The sequence below is a fragment of the Heterodontus francisci genome, chromosome 1, assembly GCF_036365525.1.
Source record: "Heterodontus francisci isolate sHetFra1 chromosome 1, sHetFra1.hap1, whole genome shotgun sequence".
Lineage (NCBI taxonomy): Eukaryota > Metazoa > Chordata > Chondrichthyes > Heterodontiformes > Heterodontidae > Heterodontus > Heterodontus francisci.
In genome coordinates this window covers 154,150,468-154,173,465 of record NC_090371.1, presented here as the reverse complement: position 1 = coordinate 154,173,465, position 22,998 = coordinate 154,150,468, and the positions used below count along the sequence as shown (strand labels likewise).

At 41.2% G+C, this 22,998-nt stretch overlaps 1 protein-coding gene across 1 annotated transcript in view; it reads right to left on the bottom strand.

Annotated features, from left to right (window-relative positions):
• The window catches only part of adgra3 (adhesion G protein-coupled receptor A3), a 235,787-nt gene that overhangs the window by 193,010 nt on the left and 19,779 nt on the right, over window positions 1-22,998 (bottom strand). The window lies entirely within an intron of this gene.

The window sequence follows — 22,998 nt, the reverse complement described above, 5'->3', positions numbered from 1 at the left end:
TGCTGCCAGACCTGCTGAGTATTTCCAGCACTTTGTTTTTATTACACAAAAAAAAACACAGCTTTTGCTTGTGACCAAACTAAAAAAAAAGTTAATTTGGAGACACTCATCTTTAGCACAATAAATATTAATATGCTCTTTCTTTCTAATAAAGATCTGTAGGTGCAGATGTTTAATTACTTGCCTGAAGGAGATCAAGACTGATGCTTAAGCACTGCATTGTTCTATAGATATATTCACAGACTGGCATTTATATGACCCACATAAAACAATGATGCTTCATAACAATAAGTAGGAACAAGATGCTTCCTACAGTAGGACTAACTTGCTCGCTCATTTTTTTTAAAAAAAAGATTAGCTTTAAGAATATAAGCCAATATTGGAAATGGTGAATAAAATAACCAAAAGTGAGTTCAAATAGACAATATTCAACAAGTTTAAAAAGACGTGATAAGAGGCACTAAATACTGCCAATTGTGAGTTTAGATTGGCAAAATGAGAAAAAGATTTGTTTTTAATTTTGAGAACAAGGCTTTGAAATAGAAACTTTTGTTAGCTGTATGACCATTTGCCAGACAGTTCCTTTCTGCTCTCCATAAATCAGCTGTTGCCTTTGGTACATGTTTCATCTATCAAATTGTTAAGAATAATCCAGAGATGAGGACTTAGCCAAACAAACTCAGTCAAGGTTACTTCATCCAAAGCTGCAAGTCCAGCTGATGTCATTTGTTAAGGGAAAAATACCACTCTATGTATTTGTTCCTCAACCTTTCCTATTGCACTATCATTCCCAATGAAATCATGATGCTTGCTCGAGTAAGCAACTGTATACTGCAGCTCAAACCACATGGTTTGCTCCTAAAGACTAACCAACTGTAAATTTTTGGTTCTCCAAATTTTAGCTATACACAAGTATTAAAAAAAAAGAGGCACTTTTAAAACAATTCTTGCTTCTTGAGGCCTCAGCTGCCCATTAGCCAAGGGTAAAATACCCGCCACGGCGGGTGGAGGCCCTTAAGTGCCTGTTAATTAGCCAATTAAGGGCCTCGATTGGTCTGGGGCGGGTGGGCCAATTCTCACCACCGCGCGTAAATTTGCAACAGGGGCGGGAAGTGGTCATGAACGCGCCCCCCACTCAATTTTATGCCCCCCCTACCACTACCACCAGCCCGCTCATTTAGGGGGGGGGATGTAAAATTCTGGCCAAGGCGTTTCTCCACCTCGCAGGATTGCTCTTGGTTCTTCCTGTACTCAGCTTGCCTCACCAACTGAATAGCTTTTTCCAGGGTGAGGTCTTCTTTTGGACTGAAAAATGTCTGATATGGAATCATCTGCAACACCAACAATACAAATCTCTTATCGATTTATCTTTCAGGTCTCCATACTCACATCCCTCTGCAATCGATAAAAGTATCGACCGTTTCACCCAGTTTTTGGACCCTTTTGTTGAATTCTATTCTTTCAAGAATCTCGTTGCTGCTCAAATTAAAGTAGGAATCTCAAACTTTTAAAACTTAATTGAATTTGGCAGATGTTTCATTAATACCCTGACTTTCTATATCAGCTATAGCATCAATTGAATGTAATAATGTATTCACTTGCTCTGCTTCAGACCTGCTGTCCAATTTAGATGCAATTCTACATCTGAAAAACCTTCTTCTCCATAACACCCAGTTTTGAATCTGACTGGGTCCCTCATTACTTTTGAAACTCTCCAGCATTGCCATGTTTTTGATCCATGTTTTATTTTATAGACTTTTTAAGAAAAAGTGTTCCCCTTTAGGAAACTTCTTTTTTTCAGGCTAGTGTGCTTTAATGGAGTGTAGCAGGTGTTTGAGTGTTCTATGCTGTTTTTAATAGGCTGTGCTCGGGTTTTTCCCTTTGTTTAAGCACTTCACTTTATTTGTTTACTTAGCTTGTCTAATAGTGTTGACAGCTGTTTGAGAGTTCCCTGCTGTTTCAACGGACTACTCTAATGTTTTCCCCTTGCTTTGAGCACTGCAGGTCATTTATTTTTATTTTTCAGGCTTTACTGCATTAATAGAGTCTCTGCTGCGTCCGCAGGCTTCCCATACTTTTCGGCAGTTCACGCGCTTATCGGGAGTTTCTGGCTCTTCACCCTTGCGTTCAGCCCGAGTGAGGTATTGGGGGTTTTCCCTGTTTTTTCTTTTCTCTCACACGATGCCTTTAGAAAACAACTAAGCTCTTCAAAGGCACAATGACTCACGCGATCGATTGATTTGCAGGCAGCCATGCTACCATTCTGTGGAGCTTCTCTCAGCATCTTAAGGTATGTAGTTTTTTTTCTTTTCAGCTAGTTGTTTGAAATTTTCTCTTCTGGCTGAAGCATGGTAGTTTCTTCAAACTTTTTCACTGTTCACCATGCTACCGTTGTTCACCATATTATATGTTTGGTTCTGTATGCTGCCATCTTACTGAGTTTACCAGACACGTTCTCAGACTGTAGTATTTAAACATTATTTATTTCATAACTATATACACTCCTTACTCGCCTGTATGTCTCCTTCAAAAGCCACACTGTATCTGGTCTTTTTTAAATCAGTTTGTGGGATGTGGGCATCGCTGGCTAGGACAGCCTTTATTTCCCATCCCTAATTGCCCTTGAACTCAGTGGCTTGCTAAGCCTTTTCAGAGGGCATTTAAGAGTCAAATACATTGCATGGGCCTGGAGTCACATGTCGACCAGACCAGCTGATGGGAGATTTCCTTCCCTAAAGGACTTTGTGAACCAGGTGGGTTTTTACAACTATCGACAATGGTTTCATGGTCACCATTACACAAGCTTTTACTTCCAGATTTATTAACTGAATTCAAATTTCACCATCTGCCATGGTGGGATTCAAACCTATGTCCCTGGAGCATTAGCCTGGGCTCTGGATTTCTAGTCCAGTGACATTACCACTAACACTACGCCATCAACTTCTCCTCTGTTTGAGTCTTTCCCACATGATCTTTTGCATTATCATGGTGGATGGTAATCTTTACACTCTCAAGATTAACCCTTTCTTACCCTTGTACTACAATTTCCACCTTTCAAAACTCTGTTCTTCCACTCAAGATTCTTGCTATTTAGAGTTAATTTCCCTTCCCTGTTTTACCCCAATATACAACTTCACATTTCACTGCATGAATAGCATCAGCCATATATCTGCCTACTCCCCTTCCCTGATCTTCAACCTCCTGCATTTATTCTCAGTTTCCCATGCTCCTTAAATTTGGTATTAGCACTGACACAAGTGGAAGGATAAATGGAAATGAAACCAACCACAAATTCCTAGGAAGCATCTTACTGTCATCCTGCTAATTGGAAACATTATTTACCCCTAGTCTCTCAATATCTGCAATAGCCCTCTTTCTCTATGCAACTACATTCTCTTGAATATGATGTGCTTTGAGTTTAGCAAAGGAGACTTATGAATCACCTTATCAAAAATCCCTTCTGAAAATCTATCTATATACACACACACACACACACACACACACACACACACACACACACACACACACACACACACACACACACACACACACACACAGTCCACTTCATTCTCTTTACATACACCATAATTTCCTCACCAGACCAAACTGCCTATGAAATTTTTGATTCCTTGAAAATGCTAGCAGCTAGATGCTTTTTCTTCTTCCCCCTTAACAGTTAAAATTTGAACAATTCACAACTGAACACAAATACTGTAATTTAGTTTCCAGTACAGCTGGAGGCATAATAAATAAAACCAGTGAAAAAGTTTTTTAAACTATATTAACTTATATCTTAGAAATCATTTTGGTGAGCAATACCATATTAATTTATGGATTATCTATACTATGAGCAGTTCTAATCTCAAACCACCCAATACAGCTGAAGTCTCTACATTAAACCGTATGCAATTAATGTTATATCTTTAAGGAAAGAAGATATTGAATGGAAGTGGTACAGTTCACCCCTTTCATATGATACAACAGTGTGGGCTCTATCAATGGAATGCTGAACAGGAATAATCAGGTTTACAGTACAGGATTTTTAAATGAACAAAAAATTAGACTTGATCGAACTCAATGTTATAACTTGAAAAATACACAATCGCAAGACCCGCAGCTGCAGATTTGCCTCACAGGTGCCTATCACTAGGGTTCATACACCACCAGCGAGGGACTTTCCTATATTTAATTATGGTGTACAAATTTCAGTAGCACATAATTACACAGGAAGCTTCCAGTTGTTATTCTGGTGGTCTGATTATTTTAATTACCTAGATATTCAGTAATTTAGGAAGCTAAACAACCTGTTTCACCATGCAGCTATTAATATTGCCCTGCAGTGAAATACTATTAATTTTGTTACATATACTTCTAAGTTAACAGTAATTTAAGATCTGTACTGCAGGTATTTACTTGCTTAAAATCTTGCATCATTTCCAAAGCAAATATCTATATCTGGGAAAAATGTCTCCATTTTTAATCTGAAGTAATGAATGAAAAGTTATGTGCAGTGGTACAAAATGAAGGTTAAGAATTTACTTAAAAATTGCAAACATTTAAAATATACATGCAGGATGTAACAAAAGTTAGTGAGTAGCTGAGCCTTACAGATCAGGAAGGTGCCAAATTCAATCCACAGTCTGTGGCAAATTAGCAAATCTCAACTAAGATAGCAGTTGATGCGATGCTATCACTTTCAATACAAGAATTGAGATGTTCTATTAGTGTCAATAAATGCTACATTAAATTGCAATTAAGCTACATGTTGGACGCAGACTACAATCTACAAGATGGGGTTTGTAGGATAACAGAAGCTTCTGATCACAGTTGTATGTAAAATCGTCTGTCTTTAATAAAATCAGTTATTTCTTAGTTACAGCTGGTTACTAGAAATTACAACAATCTAATACATTAAGAAATCTTACTTCTGCGTACACTCGCTGTCCACAAAGGCCGTCAATTTTTGCCACTATAAATTCTAATATCTACATTTAAATTGAAAATTGTCTATGTAAACTTTACATTGCAATTGCACCCTCTCAATGTCAACACTGCAGCACCTCAGTTTTGCACCTCCCAGCCGATGCTACAAAGAAACCTCCAAGGTCCAACCAAATGCTTCCCAAAGTACCTTAAACTATTTGTTACCTATAAATATCAAATGAAAGCATTATATAAAAGACAGACAATGACGTTAAAATTAGGCCTGAATTACAGCTGCACACTCTGATCCGATTATCCCCTGCTGCCTAACCCACTTAAGTTGAAGACTATATTTGGTGTCAACTCAGTTTGTACAATGCCATAGGAGATCAAATAGTCTAAAAATAACCATACAGGGCCTCTGCATTAAAGATTCAGAAAGTTTCTGACAACTGATCACCATCTAGAACCCCTGCTGGAAATCACATATAGACACTAGGTGGGGAGAGGTTTGGGCTCAACTGTGATATCAACTGAGGTAACATAACCTGCCAACACTCCCCGTCAAGGCTTACACATGAGCAATGCATATATGGACAAATTTTAGGTCCCATTCTTGGAGACTCACACAACACAAATGACCTCCCCTAGTTCAGCAACCTGCCCAATGTTCACGATGGCATCAACACCAAATCAACGTGATTACCAATATTCAGGATGCTTCCTCATCATTCCCCAACCAAATAACCCCAGAACCGAAGTTCAAACAAGCTATCCCAGTCCCAGGCCTACATTATCCCATCGTAAGTAATGTGATGTGCTGACACTCTCCCGTTACAGGCACTAAAAGGTGACCTCATCAACCATGTATGAGCATGAACACTCAAAATGTGCAATTATTTACCTAAATGTACATTAACCTCAAAATATCTGTGAATGTAACCTTCATCACACACCAACCTGATAAAATATGACTATATATAAAATATATATACATTTATAAAAAAAATAAAAATATAGCTTCATAAATTGCAGATGTACATATTTGAGAATGCAATAAAAAGTAAGTTTGGATACATAATCTGAATTTGAAAAGAGCTTGCTACATAAAGTCATTACTATATACACAGCAGCTTTGCCCAGCCACTCACTCACTGCCCAGCCACTCACTCACTAATGGCAGCCTCAGAACACCACAGCATCAGTTTATACTAGCCCTCCCTCTCCCTGCAGCCCTAAAATTTGTTTACCCACCTCACTGCTCCGCACCTGTCTCGTCATGGAGAAGTTGCTCCAAAAGCAGTAAGATTCAGGACCACCCCTAGCAAATGGTGGCAATGGCAGATGGGCAAGAAGGCAAGAGACAGGATGGTTTGACAGCTCCTGTGAGCAAGACATATACTGTGGTGGTGCAAGGCTGTACTTAGACCAGCAACACCAGTGACTACCACCTATTGGCTAGGGTCATCTCCAGAACAGCAAAATCATGGCACGGTTGCACACCATGCCACACTGTAGCATAATTATTGGTCCCTGGACTTCTCAAATATGAGGACTTGGTAAGGAATAAACTGTCAATAATCTAGATCCCAATTTAAACTGAACCCATCCATCTGAATATCTGGCTGTGGAAATATAATGTACACTCGGTTGTATGGTCTGCATTCATAGCACTCAGAACCGAGGTCATGCATTCTCAGTTGTGCATGTGCAGAGGTTCCTAAATTATCACGATGAAAGGCCCAGCGCAAGAAAGTAAGCTCTAAGAGAAAAACAAATCTCAAGATCTGTCCTCAGTCAGGGGGAGACCTCCGGAGGCAAAGCTTAATGAACAGATTTCCAACAGGGCATGGGCAAGATTTAAAAGTTGTGTATGAATCATTTGTGTATTACTTTCCTTTTTTTTTTAAAAAAGGTGTATGGTTGGCTGCTTAACATAGATAATTAATACCTGAACTTGTCTTCTGAGTAGGATGATAGAGGTATAAACTCTGGCATCAGATGGATATAATAACAGGTTACAATAAAAGGATAAGCTAGGAGGGAAGAATAGCCTTAGCAACCCACACTTATCTTCATGATTGTGTCTGAATAGCATTTTAAGCATGATAGGCCATGTTGGTAGGAGTAGTTTAAGATGGCAAATTAAGAGCATCACGCATGGTAGGTACTGGCAGAACACAGAAGTGCAAGAACATAGAAGTGTGATTCTTTTTCCTACAGCATATTAAATACATCCTACATTAAATAAGCCTGGTTGTCAGGCAATCCTGCCCACCCCCCCGCCCACCTGCCAAGACTGAGGCACACATTATTTCACCACTTGAACATTAAAACTTAAAAATTGCAAGCCCCTAACTGGAAGGACATTTGCATAATACCAGACAGCGTGGAATCAAAGGGAACCAGTTCCTGACTCCAACAAACAGAAGAAGCCTGATCAAACCAGTTGGTCACATGACCACCTGCTGGCCAACTAGGGGAATTTTAAACTGGAAAAGCAGATTTTGAAGAGACAAAGCAGTGTGCTCATGGAAAAAGACCTCTCCTAGAGCTGAAGCAAGAAGACCTCTCTCCTGCCTGCTTCCATCTCCTTCCCACAGAACTGAATCTTGTGAGAACACGTGAAACTCGAAAGAGAGAAAAGTTTCCTACGTGAACAAGGTTTTAAGAACACTGGGCCCCAATGAAAGCAAGACTACTTACAAAAAAGACTAAACCGTGAGCTCGAAGCACCTTAACAAGATATTGCCTCAAACTGTTCCACCTTATTTTTCTGTTCCTATCTGCATGTGTATATTTCGTGTGCATGCTAGCATAGGTGCATCGTATATCTGTAGGCATGAACCTTATTAGAGTTTAAGTTTTAAGGTTTAATAAAATTTCATTTTTCTTTAAACCTGAGAAAGTCTGTGAATTGGTTTCTTTGTCTTATAATTGGAAAACTGTGAACAAGGATTCACCAAGGGGGAGCACAAAACAGTGTGTTTAAAATATAACCCTGTTAAAAGACCAGGTGAAGATAGCAACAGACCCTTAGACACGTTTCGTACCTGGTTGTAACACAGATATATTGCTTGGTTACTGGGCCATGATTTAATGAGCTTACTATCCTCATCTGAGCACAAAGCCAGATATTACACTAGGACTGTAGTATGGCCATGATGTTTTGCTTTCAAAAGTATTTTTAATGGATTCTATTATGCCTTAAATTGTTACATGCACAATGTAGACTAACATACAAAGAAATGTTAACCATCTTCAATTAATAAAAGGCAAATTTTAATGAAGTACTGCGTGATACAGAGATGAAGCAGTTGAGTGGTGAAATGTGTGATTATGATTTCCCACATAGCGAGCTCTCAGTTTTAGCAGCAACAGTGTGGTGAAGCAGACTTGCAGCTAATTGGACCTGACATATGTCCGCCGGGATGATTGTTGGCAGGTAAAACACGAAGAAAAACTTACAAAAATTTATCAGCCTTTTCAGTGCCAACGAGTCCCCATCGGAACTGCAAGAGATAATTCACTGAGCAACAGCACTTGCAGATCATAAAATTGCCATAAAAATTAACCTTTTATGCAATTACATCAACCTTTTAAACATGTAGCCCTAGATAGAACCTATGAGAGATTTTTAGAAAACAAAGTGCTGGAAATACTCAGCAGGTCTGGTAGCATCTGTGCAGAGAGAAACAGAGTTAAGGTTTCAGCTCAATGATCTTTCATCAGAACCTTTCATCAAGGTCATCGACCCAAAATGTTAACTTTGCTTTTCTCTCAACAGATGCTGCCAGACCTGCTGAGTATTTCCAATACTTTTTATTTTTATTTGAGATGTCCAGCATCTGCAGTATTTTGCTTTTAGAACCCATTAGAGCCCATTTTCAAAAAAATCTGGGCCACTACTTTGTGGACTGTACCTCCAAAATGTACAATGTGGCACCAGGTGTTTAGGTCAAGAAGAAAGGGACAGAAATAGTTACAAGATACATTAAATAGAAACAAAATAAAAGGAGATCTAAATTAATTAGAGCAGAAAATAGACAAAAGTAAAATGATTGAAATATTTCTGTTCTGCCAAATTGTTTTAAGTATGTTTTAGTTGCTGTCCTATAAATATTACAGAAATAAAAATAATCCTGGTGCGTGGGCTGCACCCTGCAATTTCTTGGAGTTGCAATTTCTTAGATTTAAAATAATCTAAGAGTTAAAGGTAAATCAACACCTTAAAAAATCTCCGCACACATATTGTACTCTGATACGCAAGATGTTTTAACTATACCAGAACAACACTCCCCTCATTCTAGAGCTACCATCTCAGGCTGAACTAGATTGCTCATAAACCTCAGTATCCTATTCAACCACAAGCTAGGTTTCTGAGCTCATGTACATCCATCACAAAGATTGCCTACTTCCACCTCAGCATCACCACTGAAATCCTCATTCACGCCTTAGTCATCTACAGAATTGACTATTCCAACATTTTCCTGGTCAGTTACCCAGCCTCTACCCTCCAAAAATTTCAGCTCACCTCTGCTGCTTGCATCCAATTCTCAAAGTCCTGGCTAGCCCAACAGCTCAGTCCTCACTGGCCTATGTTGTCTCCCAATCCCCCAATGCTTTAAATAAAATGGACATTCTTGTGTTTAAACTTCTTGATGGCACCAATCTTCCTTATATCAAGACTTCCACGACTTAGCTCTAAACCACAAAGCCTTAATCTGCAGAAGTCTGTCTTCAGGTTCAGGATCGGGTCTGCAAACGAAACCCGACCCAAGCCCGACAGAACCACATCCGCCCCGAGCCTGACCCGGCCAGAGTCCTTTGACTTTTTCCTATGCCCGACCCGACCACTCTTTATTGAAGTTGTGCTCTACTTTGGATGGAACCACTTACTGCAGATTAGTGCAGAGTCCAAATGCACGTTTCCCACCCTGGCATCCTGGCTGTCACTGCATCCAACCCGGCCCGAGCCCAAATGCTGGACCCTGAAGAGCAACCCGACCCGACGCATGTCGTCAGGTTCGGGTCGGGTAGCCATGCTCTAATCTGAATCAGTTCCCGAGCCAGTCGATTCTTGCGGCCACCACTAAAATGAATTAAATCATTCCCATCGCAGGCATATCCTTTCAGGTCAGTCATCTGGCCCTCAACACCCCAAATGACAGGTCTGCATTAGGTCAGAAATAATTTTTTTTTGCATGGACAGTGGGAGAACCCTTTGAGCACCCACTGCACTTTCCTCCACATGTTTCCTCTGGTTGGGTCGTCTAGGACCAGGGGCCATAGTCTAAAAATTGGATCAGAGCTTATAGCAGTAATATTAGCAAACATTTCTACACATGAAGGATGGTAGAGGTTTGGAAGTCTTTTCCACAAATGACAATTGGTGAGAGGTCAACTGTAGATTCTATAACCAAGATAGATAACATCTTTGTTTTCCAAAGGTATTAAGGGATATTAGGCAAAGTCAGGTATATGGAGTTATGTCACAGATTAGCCACTCCATTTAATAGTGGAATATGCTCAAAGGTCTGAATAGCCTACTCCTGGTCCTATTTTCCTATGAAACTGCAATATATTTCCTGTACCAATTTGCACATGAGTAGTAACCACAGATATTAATGCTATGCAGGGCAAGAAAAATCTCAAAACTTATACTGTATAAAGTTTTATGTCTATATGTAGTCAAGAAATTAAACCGTATCCCCAACTCACTTATTCAGTGCCCACATGCTCTCTTCTACCACCATTTATGTAACTACTCAAGACATTGAAGGAATTTCCAAGACATCATACCTAACCCTGCTTTGATACCAATGAGCAATTATGAACACCAACAAACATTTTTAGTTCTTTTCACAGACATAAGTAATTCAGAGTAAACATTATAAAGAGTATACTCCTCCAAAAATGAAATAGATCTTATTCCACACATAATATAAATCATATAGTTAACAGATCTCTGATAATTAATTACTTATGTTTGGCAAAATACGAGATGCCCTAAAAATGCTCCTAAAACACAAATGGTAGCAAAAATAATGCCCATCATCTACTCGTCCCAAAAGAACAAAAAACGTAAGTTAGACATGTCAGAAAACCTAAAATAAAAGCTAAATACTGCAGATGCTGGAAATCTGAAACACAAACAAGAAATGTTGGAAATACTCAGCAGGTCTGGCAGCATCTGTAGAGAGAGAAGCAGAGTTGACGTTTCAGATCAGTGACCCTTCATCAGAACTGGCAGATATTAGAAATGTAAAGCGGGGGTGGGCAAGAGATAACAAAAGAGGTGTAGATAGGACAAGGTCACAGAGAATAACTGACCAGAAGGTCATGGAGCAAAGGCAAACGGTACATTAATGGTGTGCTAAAAGACGAAGCATTGGTACAGAGAGGGTGTTAATGGACAGAAAACTGAGCAGCCTGGCCCCAAGCACAAACATGAAAAAAAGTGGGTAGGCACAGCAGAAACAAACTAAAATAAACACAAAAAAGAAAAGAGAAAAGAATAACTAAAAATAAAAAGGGGGGGGGGGCCCATCATGCTCTGAAATTATTGAACTCAATGTTCAGTCCAGCAGGCTGTAGCGTGTCTAATCGGTAAATGAGGTGCTGTTCCTCGAGCTTGCATTGATGTTCACTGGAACACTGCAGTATCCCAGGACAGAGATGTGAGCATGAGAGCAGGGAGGAGAATTGAAATGGACCTAAAATAAAAGCTAAATACTGCAGATGCTGGAAATCTGAAACACAAACAAGAAATGTTGGAAATACTCAGCAGGTCTGGCAGCATCTGTAGAGAGAGAAGCAGAGTTGACGTTTCAGATCAGTGACCCTTCATCAGAACTGGCAGATATTAGAAATGTAAAGCGGGGGTGGGCAAGAGATAACAAAAGAGGTGTAGATAGGACAAGGTCACAGAGAATAACTGACCAGAAGGTCATGGAGCAAAGGCAAACGGTACATTAATGGTGTGCTAAAAGACGAAGCATTGGTACAGAGAGGGTGTTAATGGACAGAAAACTGAGCAGCCTGGCCCCAAGCACAAACATGAAAAAAAGTGGGTAGGCACAGCAGAAACAAACTAAAATAAACACAAAAAAGAAAAGAGAAAAGAATAACTAAAAATAAAAAGGGGGGGGGGGCCCATCATGCTCTGAAATTATTGAACTCAATGTTCAGTCCAGCAGGCTGTAGCGTGTCTAATCGGTAAATGAGGTGCTGTTCCTCGAGCTTGCATTGATGTTCACTGGAACACTGCAGTATCCCAGGACAGAGATGTGAGCATGAGAGCAGGGAGGAGAATTGAAATGGCCAGCAACCAGAAGCTCAGGGTCATGCTTTCGGACTTAGCAGAGGTGCTCCACAAAGCGGTCACCCAGTCTGCGTTTGGTGTCCCCAGTGTAGAGGAGACCACATTGCTTTCGAGATAGTTTCTTAGAGCAGCACATTCTGGAACCAACCAGACAGCAGGTTATATTAGACTTGGTATTGTGTAATGTGACAGGATTAATTAATGACCTCAGAGTAAAGGCACCACCAGGTAGTAGCGACCACAATATGAATGAATTTTACATTCAGTTGGAAAAAGAGAAAAGTGAGTCAAAGACTAGTATTTTAAACTTAAATAAAGGCAACTATGTGGGCATGAAAGCTGAGCTAGATGAGGTGAACTGGGTTACTAGGCTAGGAGATAGATCAATAGAGAAGCAGTGGCAGACATCAAGGGGATATTTCAGAATACTCAGAATAAGTATATTCCAACTATAAAGAAAAATTCTAAGGGGAGAACCCACCATCTGTGGTTAACTAAAGAAGTTGAAGAAAGCATCAAACTTAAGGAAAAGGCATAGAATTGTGCAAAGATGATTGGCAGATCAGATGATTGGTCAGAATATAAAGAACGGCAGAGAATGACTAAACGGTTAATCAGGAGAAAGAAATTAGAGTATGAGAAGCTAGCTAGAAATGTATAAACAGATAGGAAGAGTTTCAACAGGTATTTAAAAAGGAAGAGTAAGTAAAGTGAGTGTTGGTCCTCCAGAGTATGGGGAGTAAATAGTAGATAATAAGGAAATGGCGGATGAAATGAACAAATATTTTGCTTCTGTTTTCACTATGGAGGATACAAACAACATTCCAGTAATAGCTGTAAATCATGAGGTGGAAGGGAGAGGGGAACTCAGTGAAATTATAATTACCAGGGAAGCGGTACTGAGCAAACCAGTGGAGCTGCAGGCTCTCAAGTCCCCAGGTCCTGATGGGCTTCATCCTAGGGTCTTAAAAGAGGTGGCTAATGGGGTAGTAGATGCATTGATGTTAATTTTTCAAAATTCGCTAGATTCTGAAAAGGTTTCATCAGACTGGAAAATAGCAAATATAACCCCTCTATTCAAGAAGGGGATGGAGGCAGAAAACAGGTAACCATAGGTCAGTTAGCTTGATGTCTGGCGTGGGGAAGGTGTTAGAATCGATCATTAAGGAGGCTGTAGCTGGGCACTTAAAAAAAAACTCAAGGTAGTTGGGAAAAGTCAGCATGGCTTTGTGAAAGGGAGATCATGTTTAACCAATTTACTGGAGTCCTTTGAAGGAGTAACATGTGCCTGAATAAAGGGCAGCCCGTTGATGTATTGTACTTGGATTTCCAGAAGACATTTGACAAGGTGCCACATAAAAGGTTACTGCGCAAAGTAGGATCTCATGGTGCAGGGGACAACATATTAGCACGGACAGAAGATTGGCTGGCTGGCAGAAAACAAAGAGTATGCATAAATGGGTCCTTTTCTGATTGGTAGGATGTGACGAATGGAGTTCCACAGAGGTCTGTGCTGGGACCTCAACCTTTTACAATTTACATCAATGATTTAGATGAGGGGAGCAATGGCAGATGAAACAAAAATAGGTAGGAAAGTATGTTGTGAAGAGGACATAAGGAGGTTTCAGACCAATATAGATAGGTTGAGTGAGTGGGCAAAAATCTGGCAGATGGAGTATAATGTGGGAAAATGTGAAGTTGTTCACTTTGGCAGGAAGAATAAAAAAAAGCAAGAGTATCACTTAAACAGAGAATCACTGCAGAACTCCGAGGTGCAGAGGGATCCAGGTGTTCCAGTACACGAGTCACAGAAAGTTAGCATACAGGTACAGTAAGTAATAAAGGCTAAAGGAATGCTATCCTTTATTATGAGAAGAATTGAAAATAAAAGTAAGGATGTTATACTTCAGTTATACAGGGCATTGGTGAGACCACATCTTGAATACTGTGTGCAGTTTTGGTCTCCTTATTTAAGGAAGGATGTGAATGTGTTGAAGGCGGTTCAGAGGAGGGTTACTAGATTGATACCTGGAATGAGAGGGTTGTCTTATGACGAAAGGTTGGACAGACTGGGCTTATTTTCACTGGAGTAAGGGGAGACTTGATTGAAGTATATAAGATCCTGAGCAGTCTTGACAAGGTGGATGTGGAAAGGATCTTTCTTCTTGTGGGTCAGTCCAGATCTAAAATGAGGGGTCTCCCTTTTAGGACAGAGATGAGGAGAGTTCTTTTCTCTCTGAGCGTTGTGCAACTTTGGAATTCTCTTACTCAGAAGATGGTGGAAGCGGGGTCATGGAATAATTTTAAGGTGGATGCAGATAGATTCTTGTTAGGCAAGGGAATCAAAGGTTATCGGGGTAGATGGGAGTGTAGAATTCAAGACACAAACAGATCAGCCATGATCTTACTGAATGGCAGAGCAGGCTAGAGGGGCCGAATGGCCTACTTTTGCTCCTAATTTGCATATTTGAGAGAAAGCACATGTGCAGAGCGGAGGGGCCTAAAAGGCAAGAGGAGAAAAGAAAAAAAAAAATCATGTCAATGTGGATCATAAAAGCAGCAATGGGTACCAAAAAGGTGCATCAGTGAACAGCAAGAAGCACACAAGCTTCAGGAATGAAGCAGAAGGCAAGACTGTAGGTGCTACAAAAGGGTACACCTGTGCATAAAAAATGTCGTGAAAATATGATGGATGCAATAGTAATAGTAGGTTTTACATTAGTTTTCCAGAAATGAAACGTTGTGTGTATTCATTATGTTATGGATGTTATTTGTAAGGTTGGGTGAAAAACGAATATAGCCATTGGTAACTTTTCTTTTCCTGACTATATTACAGACAATTAGAGAAGCTTGATTTTTAATGCTATGGACACATTTAAAGTGCGACCCATTACTACAAGCAAGACTTTTATCATTAGATAATCACAGAGAAGAAAGATCAGCATCGTAATGAACACATTATAAACGGCATTAAAAATGTTGTGACTGCAGACTTCTTTTGTCGCACTTACTTACTCCCTGTATCATGATTTTGCCATGCACGTGAGATAACTCTAGTGCTGGAGATAACACCTTACTTTTCAAAGTTAAAATAATCACTCCTTAACCTACCATGCAGGGTTTCTGGCCTTTGGTGGTGCTGTTCAATTTTTTCTTACTACCTACCAGCTGACCCAGCTCCCAACCCGATTTGCAGCTCTTTGGCTCCCAGCTCGGCCCTCACTCCCATTTAGAGTCTACCTCCCTCCCTTGGTCTTCGTCCTATTACAAAACTTTCAAGAACTTATTGAGTTGTATAAGCCCTTCTCCCAGACCCGCACCACCACAAAATTTCACTTACTGGACCACTTAGACCCCACTCTCAATTCTTCCCCACTTGCCAGTTTACCTTCCTTACTGTCTTCCTATTTCCACAGTTTTGGCAGTCATCTTCTTCAGCAGCCACATCCCCAATTTAAAGCACTTTGGGACATCCCGAGATTGAAAAGGCACTATATAAATGCAAGTGCTTTCATTCTAAAAATGTTCAAAGCTGTTTAGGCACCTCTTTCCTCTTTGTCCTGCTTCCTTGCAAGTAGATTTAATGAAAATGTTTTCAGGTGTATACACACATGCACTAAAGGCTGTGAATACGGAGTCAACTGAAATTTTCAAGAATGAGATCAATAGATTTGTATTTTGTAAGGGCATCAAGTGAATTGGAACAAAGGCAGCTAAATTATGAGGTCCAGACCAGCCATGATCTATCTGAATGGCAGAACCAGCTCGCAGGGCTGAATGATCTATTCCTGTTCCTATGTTAAAATCATTCTTGATTTTACAATCACCCAGTAGGTCCTTTCACAGCAATACAGCTTCTTTCCTTAAGCTGAGACAAGACAATGGACATCAGATAAACAACTTTTTTCCCCATTATACATAAATCTAAAAACTTAAATCTATGTAGTTACAACCAGGTGAGAAAGAAGTCTAGGGGTCTCTCTCAGCCTTCACTTGGTCTTACTGTAACAGGGTTTAATTTTAAACAGACCGTGTTTTGAGCTCCCCCTTGGTGAATCCTTGTTCACCATTTTCCAATTATAAGGCAAAGAAATGAGCACAAACAGGCTCTCTTAGTTTTAAAGAAGAAAAGTGAAATTTATTAGAACTTAAACTCTAATTTGGTTGACGCCTACGGAGACATGGCGCACCTATGCTAGCGTACATATGTGATACACGTGCAAATAGAGACAGAAAAGAAAAATAAAGTGCAAAGGTTTGAGGCAATATCTGAAGAGTTTGTTATGGTTCTTCATGTTCACTGTAGAATCCATTTGTAGGTTGAACTTGCTTTTCGTTGGGGCCCAGTATTCATTCACTGTAGGAGACGTTTCTCTCTTGGGGTTTATGTGTCTTCAGTGGGTTTCAGTTCCATGGGAGCAGACAGGAGGAGAGGAGGTCTTTTCAATCCTGGAGCACAGAGTTTTCAGAGTTCAAATTCTCTGTGGCGAGTTCAAAAAAAAATGCAACAGCCAGTCATGTGACCAGCTGGCCTAATCAGTCCTGGCCCTTGTGGATGGTCTTGTCCAAGCAGACCTTGGAATGTCTCCTCTCCACACAATACCTGGTGATCAAAGGTCCAGTGTGGGTTAAATTGGAGCAGGGAACAGCCCCTTTGTCCTTTCAAAAACCATCTGCCAATATGCAAAAATGTCTTTGCAGCCAGTCTAGCAGCCCTTGTAATAGGCCTCCTCCTCTTCCCAAAAATTTGAAATGGGGCAGCACAGTGGCGCAGTGGTTAGCACCGCAGCCTCACAGCTCCAGGGACCCGGGTTCGATTCTGGGTACTGCCTGTGCGGAGTTTGCAAGTTCTCCCTGTGTCTGCGTGGGTTTTCTCCGGGTGCTCCGGTTTCCTCCCACAAGCCAAAAGACTTGCAGGTTGGTAGGTAAATTGGAAATAATAAATTGTCACTAGTATAGGTAGGTGGTAGGGAAATATAGGGACAGGTGGGGATGTTTGGTAGGAATATGGGATTAGTGTAGGATTAGTATAAAAATGGGTGGTTGATGGTCGGCACAGACTCGGTGGGCCGAAGGGCCTGTTTCAGTGCTGTATCTCTAATCTAATCTAATCTAATGTCCGTGTGGTGAAATTAATATGCCTCATTCTTGGCAGGGTAGGCAGTGGCGTAGTGGTATTATCACTGGACTAGTAACCCAGAGACCCAGGGTATTCCTCTGGAAACATGGGTTCGAATCCCACAACAGAAGGTGGAATTTGAATTTAATTAATAAATCTGGAATTAAAACTAGTCTAATGATGGCCATGAAACCACTGTCGATTGTTGTAAATAACCCATCTGGTTCACTAATGTCCTTTAGGGAAGGAAATCTGCTGTCCTTACCTGGTCTGGCCTACATGTGACTCCAGACCCACAGCAATGTGGTTAACTCTTACATGCACTCTGAAATGGCCTAGCAAGCCACTCAGTTGTACCTAACCGCTACAAAGTCCACAAAAATGAAACCGGTCGGACCACCCAGCATCGTCCTCGGCACCGGAAACGACAACGGCAAACCCAGCCCTGTCGAGCCTGCAAAGTCCTCCTTACTAACATCTGGGGGCTTGTGCCAAAGTTGGGAGAGCTGTCCCACAGACTAGTCAAGCAACAGCCTGACACAGTCATACTCACGGAATCACACCTTACAGACAATGTCCCAGACACTGCCATCACCATCCCCGGGTACGTCCTGTCCCACCGGCAGGTCAGACCCAGCAGAGGTGGTGGCACAGTGGGAGACAGGAGGGAGGGAGTTGCCCTGGGAGTCCACAACATTGACTCCGGAGCCCATGAAGTTTCATGGCATCAGGTCAAACATGGACAAGGTAACCTCCTACTGATTACCACCTACCGCCCTCCCTCAGGTGATGACTCAGTACTCCTCCATGTTGAACACCACTTGGAGGAAGCAAAAAGCAGGACAAATCCAACCCGGCCAATTACCGCCCCATCAGCCTACTCTCAATCATCAGTAAAGTGATGGAAGGTGTCATCAACAATGCCATCAAGGGGCACTTGCTGAGCAACAACCTGCTCAGTGACCCTCAGTTTGGGTTCCGCCAGGGCCACTCAGCTCCTGACCTCATTACAGCCTTGGTTTAAACATGGACAAAAGAGCTGAACTCAAGAGGTGAGGTGAGAGTGACTGCCCTTGACATCAAGGCAGCATTTGACCGAGTATGGCATCAAGGAGCCCTAGCAAAACTGAGGTCAATGGGAATCAGGAGGAAAGCCCTCCGCTGGCTGGAGTCAGACCTAGCGCAAAGGAAGATGGTTGTGGTTGTTGGAGGTCAATCATCTGAGCTCCAGGACATCACTGCAGGAGTTCCTCAGGATAGTGTCCTAGACCCAGCCATCTTCAGCTGTTTCATCAATGACCTTCCTTCAGTCATAAGGTCAGAAGTGGGGATGTTCGCTGATGATTGCACAATGTTCAGCACCATTCGCGACTCCTCAGATACTGAAGCAGTGTAGAAATGCAGCAAGACCTGGACAATATCCAGGCTTGGGCTGATAAGTGGCAAGTAACATTCGCGCCACACAAGTGCCAGGTAATGACCATCTCCCCTTGACATTCAACGGCATTACCATTGCTGAATCCCCCACTATCAACATCCTAGGGGCTATTATTGACCAGAAACTGAACTGGAGTAGCCATATAAATACCATGGCTACAAGAGCAGGTCAGAGGCTAGGAATCCTGAGGCGAGTAACTCACCTCCTGACTCCCCAAAGCCTGCCCACGATCTACAAGGCACAAGTCAGGAGTGTGATGGAATACTCTCCACTTGCCTGGATGGGTGCAGCTCCAACAACACTCAAGAAGCTCAACACCATCCAGGACAAAGCAGCCTGCTTGATTGGGACCCCATCTACAAACATTCACTCCCTCCACCACCGACGCACAGTGGCAGCAGTGTGTACCATCTACAAGATGCACTGCAGCAATGCAATGCACCAAGGCTCCTTAGACAGCACCTTCCAAACCCACGACCTCTACCAACTAGAAGGACAAGGGCAGCACATGCACAGGAACACCACCACCTGCAAGTTCCCATCCAAGTCACACACCATCCTGACTTGGAACTATATCGCCGTTCCTTCACTGTCGCTGGGTCACAATCCTGGAACTCCCTTCTTAACAGCACTGTGGGTGTACCTACCCCAAATGGACTGCAGCGGTTCAAGAAGGCAGCTTACCACCACCTTCTCAAGGGCAATTAGGGATGGGCAATAAATGCTGGCCTGGCCAGCAACGCCCACATCCCATGAATGAATTTAAAAAAAGGTGGGGACCTACATGACAATGTACACTCAGTTTGCACTGGACATGCAACCTGCAATTCTGCCCCCTTTCTACTGTCACTCTGCCACAGGGAACCTCCCCACCATCCTGCCTTTGAAACAAGGTCACTCCCATAACCGGCATCCTGCACCCATACCATAAAATATGTCTTGTGGCCACCCATACCTCCCCACAGTTGCCAGTTGGAAATATGGTCTATATAACACCTACTTCCCTACCATCGTACACCATTTACTATCTGAAAGCAAAAGAGAAAAGCAGAAAACAAAAGGAGGAGGAGGAGGAGGAGGAAAAGGAGAAACAAAGAGACAAGCAGAAGAGACACTGAGGACTAACATGAAGATGACAGAAAGAGAGAGAGAGAGACTGGTTGCATATACTGACTTACCAACACTCTAAGAAAGAGGCATTCTTTTGTATCCACATAAATACTGTGGTTACAAGAGCAGGTCAGAGGCTGGATATTCTGTGATGAATGACTCACCTCCTGACTCCCCAAAGCATTTCCATCTACAAGGCACAAGTCAGGAGTGTGATGGAATACTCTCCACTTGCCTGGGCGAGTGCAGCTTCATCAACGCTCAAGAGCTCGACACATCCAGGACAAAGCATCCTGTTTTATCAGCATCCCATCCATCACCTTAAACATTTACTCCCTCCACCACAAGTGCGCCATGCCTGTAGTGCATACCACCTATGAGATGAACTGCAGCATCTCACCATAGTGCGACAGAACCTCCCAAACCCACACCTCTACCGCCTAGAAGGACAATGGCAGCAAGCACATGGGAGCACCATCATCTCCAAGTTCCCCTCCAGTCACACACCATCCTGACTTGCAAACATATTGCCATTCCTTCAGCATCGCTGGGGTAAAATCCTAGAACCCCCTAGCTAACAGCGCTGTGGAAGTACCTATAATCACACCAGCTGCAGTGGTTCAAGAAGGCAACTCACCAACGCCTTCTCAAGGACAATTAGGGATGGGCCTCACCAGCAATGCCCACATTCTAGCAATGAATATAAAAAGTCTACAAAATCATCATGAGTTTCAATTACCCAGATTTGCACTTTTAAAGCACAGAGACACACCAAATGTGCAACTCAACATCAGAAACATATTACAGAGCTCAAAACCAAGTGAGCAGCAGAATGGAGATCCATTTGTAAAATAGTAAAAAAAAAATTCCTTTTACTTCAAATAAAAGCATACATGATTATTCTTTTGATGCCATTTTCCCTATTTTCAGAATTCTTCATAGAAAATGTGACTCATTTTTCAGCATAAAACTTATAACTTAATAATTATGTGCACAATAAATGACAAATAAAACAGGAAATTATCTGTTATGCAGGCCACGTGTATTTATTAGTCCCCGTCCGTGTAGCAGAGACTGGTCTCCAATCGTCTCAGCCATTCCTGCCATTGGACAAAGACCTTGCTTCGTTCAGACTGTGTGGTAGTCAGTGTGCATCACCCACCCCAAATTAGAAGAACCCACAAACAGGCATCTTCCACTCCCTTAAAATGAATCTTCGGGACCTGGAGCATCAGGATTGTACTATTCAGTCACCTGAGGACCCAAAACTCTGGAGTGGAAGAAAGTCAGCCTTGTTCCTGAGGGACTGCCTAAGAATATATAATATATAAATATATCTAAGCCAAACTGAAGATTAGTTATCACTTGCCATACATTATATGCAAATCATTTTGCACACACATTACAAATATAGCATGAGTATAAAATGGTTTCAGTTTTACACTAATGTTAATTGTAAATTGACTGTTAATGTAACTATCTCTGAAGACTGGCACAGTGAGGCTACTTCCTCCAGGGAATTTCACTTCATTTAGCTCCTGTGTCAAGTTGGGGTCCTGACTCCAGATTCAGGCGACAAACGCAGCTTTGATGTGAAGCAAAACCACTTTAACATCGATGTTGCAGTTGTTGCGTTCATGTCACCCTGACAAAGTTTCCAAGATGGATGTCAATTATTACACCACACAATGATGTAAAATTCATTACAAAAAGTTCCACATATCCTATTAAGATATTTTATATCCTTGGAAGAAAGTTTCTAATTAGTTATCTGCTATCTTAAGCCGTAATTGATATTACCTTAGTGTCTAATAACTGCAGTATTTCATTCACAGCAGTTTCAATTTTTCAGCTTTATTGCTCAAAGATGAACCAGATATGCATGGCTTTCTTGTAAGACAATTCAGACATTTGATTAATGGTAAGAGTAATTCACTAAAAAGAGATCTTACTGTAACAGATTGACACACATATTTAAATCCAAGCAGGAAATAATCTTGACTATAACCAAGATACATTAAGCAAGCAAAAATAGGTAACAGCTGTATAAACAGTGTAAAAGACCCAAATGTGCACCCAAGAAAGGCTAAGCAAGTATTAATAATTCTGGATATCAATTTTCTGTACAGCTTTCCAGACAAGCAAAAATACCATTTCAAAACGGAAAGCAGTTTGTGCCCTTCTCTAATTCTATAATTATTTCAACGTGATTGAAAGTTAAATTTCAAAGGAATAATGAAAACCATCTTGTTGCTAAATTAGCCCAACTATGTAGATCAATGGATGGTTGCTTTTACACAAAGACCTAAAGTTGACAGACTGCTGGAAAATAAACTGTGCAGTCTTAACATGGTGAACCAACACGCAAAATATGATTAATCTTTCCCCGTCCCATTCTCAACCAGTTTTCTACTATGTGACAGAAATTTCAACTCTATCACAAGGAGGAATAATGAGTTAATAAAATGTTATAGGAACATAGAGAAGCAAACATAAAATTACAAAAGCCAGTTATCTATCTAGGACTTGTGTGGGCATGCTAGCTCCTCTAACGGATATTGAATGCTTTTGAACGTTGGATCAACTGGCTCAGTTCAGACTTGTTGTAAACATTTTGTAGTACCTCCTAAATAGCTCTATATATGTGAAACTTCATTTTAAATTTTAAAAAAAGACACATTAGAAACATGCCTCCAGTTCCATTGAAAGGTTATTCGTAAAACATGAACCTTTTCGTCATCTTTAAAATGCTGATTGGCCTTCTGTGCACTGAACACTTGTCTAAATTTTTACCATTTATGTTTTTCTTGTTCTTTATCCCAACAATTCACCTTTTGTTGTGCAATATAAACTTAGCAAACTCTAAATTTCAATAAGCCCTGATACACAAAACGAAAATTTATCAGGTTACAATAGGCTTTGTGCTGGAGCTCATTTTGAATCTGCACTGTAATTGTAGATTGCCATTTCTGTTCTTGTCAGCCTTTTTGCTGCCATGGCAATGCTGTGAAATCCCATGAAATGCAAATCACAGCAAGCACATCACCACCACGAGTATGGAATAGTCTGCACGTGCTAGAAGAA